This window comes from Myotis davidii, unplaced genomic scaffold (genome assembly GCF_000327345.1).
Source record: "Myotis davidii unplaced genomic scaffold, ASM32734v1 scaffold1678, whole genome shotgun sequence".
Lineage (NCBI taxonomy): Eukaryota > Metazoa > Chordata > Mammalia > Chiroptera > Vespertilionidae > Myotis > Myotis davidii.
In genome coordinates, this window is record NW_006289496.1 from 16,239 (window position 1) to 19,355 (window position 3,117).

The window sequence follows — 3,117 nt, forward strand, 5'->3', positions numbered from 1 at the left end:
TGTTCCCCTGAGCAGGTGCTGAAGTCCTTGTTGAAGTCTCTACTCCAGAGCCTGCGAGTCCGAGTCCTGGGAGGCTGCGCAGTGGAGGCGCCATATTCCTTTCAGTAGAAACTGAAGGTTGATAGGAGCCTGCCGGCTGAGGGGAAGGACCAGGAGGTCTGCCTTGCACCCATTCACCAATCACCAGTCCCGCTTTGCTGATCGCACCTCCTGAGCCCCACACCAGCCGGGGCTGCACATGGGGCAGGGCCCCCTGGGATCGCCGTGCCCCGGCTGAGCCCCACCTGAGCCCCGCGTTGCCTGGATGGCGGTTCCCACTGTCCTGCCCTGCCTACAGTATGGACATTAGCTGCCATCTTTGTTGGCAGTTAATTTGCATATTGCTCTGATTGGCCCGTGGGCGTAGCAAAGGGAGAGTCAATTTGCATCTTTGTCTTTTATTAGATAGGATAGAGGGATTAAGGTAATATTTCCCCTTTTATATTTCTATGTTTAAAATTACCTTTCCTCATCAGAAAATGACCAACTCTTTGTTGGCTTCCTACTTGTTTTCACATTCTCCCCCTTATTCTTCTTGGGTTAATAATAGTCCTTTTTCACTATCATCATCACTACTATATAATTCACAGCATAATTGTGCAAGCATATTTAATGCTGGGTTTGATTTAATATGTAATGCAGTGGGGTAATACCCCTAACAACTGAAGTTTCTTACTTGGCCAAGATATTTCAATTGTAAGTGTTAGATTTCTACTTTGGTGAAGTCATATCAATAGATGTCAGAAGGAAGAATTCCCTTTGATGTTTGATCTTCTACTTAGGGAATACCAATTAAATTGTCTTTGTATTTTGGAGGGTATGGGGTTTGAATTAATTGAGATACATAGAGGGGAACCTAACTTCTGATTGAGCATGAGTTATAAAATTGATGAGATACAAGGTTGTTCTTCATTGTGCAGTTGTTGGCATTATGAAAGATTTATTGTTCTCTTATTCAGCTCTTAAATACTGCAACCATATTTCCACCTCTCCTTTCTCTCCTTCCCTCTGCTCCAAGGATAAAGAAAATGATAATTTTTTCATTGTACATCCAATTCCTATATTAAATAAGACTAAATGCAGGCACTGTGCCAGGAATTTCTGATTTATACCTGTATTTCAATTAAAATGCTAGTGTTTAAAAACAAATTCAAGGAATGATATCATCTGCTTTGCTTATTTAAAGGATCAGTGGTAGAAGCAGTTAAGTAAATTCTATAGAGTACACTTTTGAAATAGCACATCTCTGAAGTCATAAATTGATTCAGATTCTAACCCTTTGCTGTACTCAAGCAGATGAAAATGCATCTATTATATAAATGAGAAATAGCTGTATGCAATTGAGCATGCTTTTTAAACCCTTTAAAAAACACTCACCATATTTTTTAAAAGATAAATTATGTAAAACCTCATTACAGTTCAACAGAAGAACATATGCAATCAATTTTGATAGATATCACTAACTTTGAACCCCAATTAAGCAAAATGTTATTCTCCGAAAAGACTTACACTCTTATTAATAGACCTTTATTATAAATATTGTATGCAATTAGCATTATATTTTTAGTTTCAAGAATAAAATAGTTGTGGACATTTGTTTTCTCTGTTGTTAAATGAGTATCTACATAGTGGTTTCAAATGTACCTCTGAGTTACCAAACCCAAAATTTTTACCCTCTGCCCTTTACAGCAGTGATTTTTAACCTTTTTCACCTCATGATACACATAAACTAATTATTTAAATTCTGTGGCACACCAAAAAACATATTTATTACTGATTTAAGAAAAATAGGTACAATTTTGATTATTCACACTAACAGCTAGTGTGTTGGCCAGGGGTCCTCAAACTACGGCCCGCGGGTCACATGCAAATACAAATATTGTATTTATTCCCGTTTTGTTTTTTTACTTAAAAATAAGATATGTGCAGTGTGCATAGGAATTTGTTCAGAGGTTTTTTTAAACTATAGTTTGACCCTCCAACGGTCTGAGGGACAGTGAACTGGCCCCCTGTTTAAAAAGTTTGAGGACCCCTGGTGTTGGCTGTCATCAATTTTTTAAATATATTTTTATTGTTGATAGTATTACAGATATCTCCCATTGTCAATATTTTTATTATTTTTTTAAATGTATTTTATTGAAACATCGATCAGCTGCCTCCTGCACACACCCCACTGGGGATGTGCCCGCAACCCAGGTACATGCCCTTGACGGGAACCTGGGACCTTTCAGTCTGCAGGCCGACGCTCTATCCACTGAGCCAAACCGGTTACGGCTGTCAATTTTTTTAAAATGGGAAAAGAGATCAGTGCCCCTAACTAGTCAGGTATTGCATGTTTTTAAAGTTCTTATGGCACTGTTGAAAATTGCTGCACTATAGATTTCAGACAATTGCAACACTGAAAGAACAGGACTTGTGTGGACTTGAAGGTAGCTCAGGACCCTAAGGCCTCGTAGAAAAGAGAGCTGATGGTGAGCCATCTTAGAACCTAAGGGCCTTTGCCATTGGACACAGGGCATGTCAATCCTCGCTTCCCAGCCAATGAGCTTGGAGCTTGTGAGGCGCAGGCACGGCCCTTTGTTGACGCTCGTGGCCCCACCCCCCATGGTGTGGCGAAGTCTTGGTGGGCGGGTTGGCCGTTCACACCTGCCCATCAGAGGCCGTTTGCCAATGGCCAGCCGGTTCCTCCTCCGCCCCGCCCCTTCCCGCGGGCCCTGTCAACGGCCTCCGCTCCCGGCCACCATCTTGGCCGGCGACGCCACAGCCCGAGGAGGTACTGTCCGCTGCCATGTCCGACAGTGATGATGGGAACCCGGCCCCAGGGGGCCGGGAGAGTCCCGTGCGCATGGCGGGGCCCTGGATAGGGGAAGATGGAGATCAGGATGCCCTGATCCTCCACTCCGTGCCTCATGGGGGTGGGGGGGATGCAGCCGCCGCCATGGCGGCAGCAGAAATCTCAGCGGCCCTGGCGAGCCTGAGGGAGGAGGCCCAGGCAGTGGGAGACCCCGAGGGAGGTGCCAGTGAAGATGATTCTGACATTGGCCCAGCTGAGGAGGAGGAGGAGGAGGAGGAGGAGGA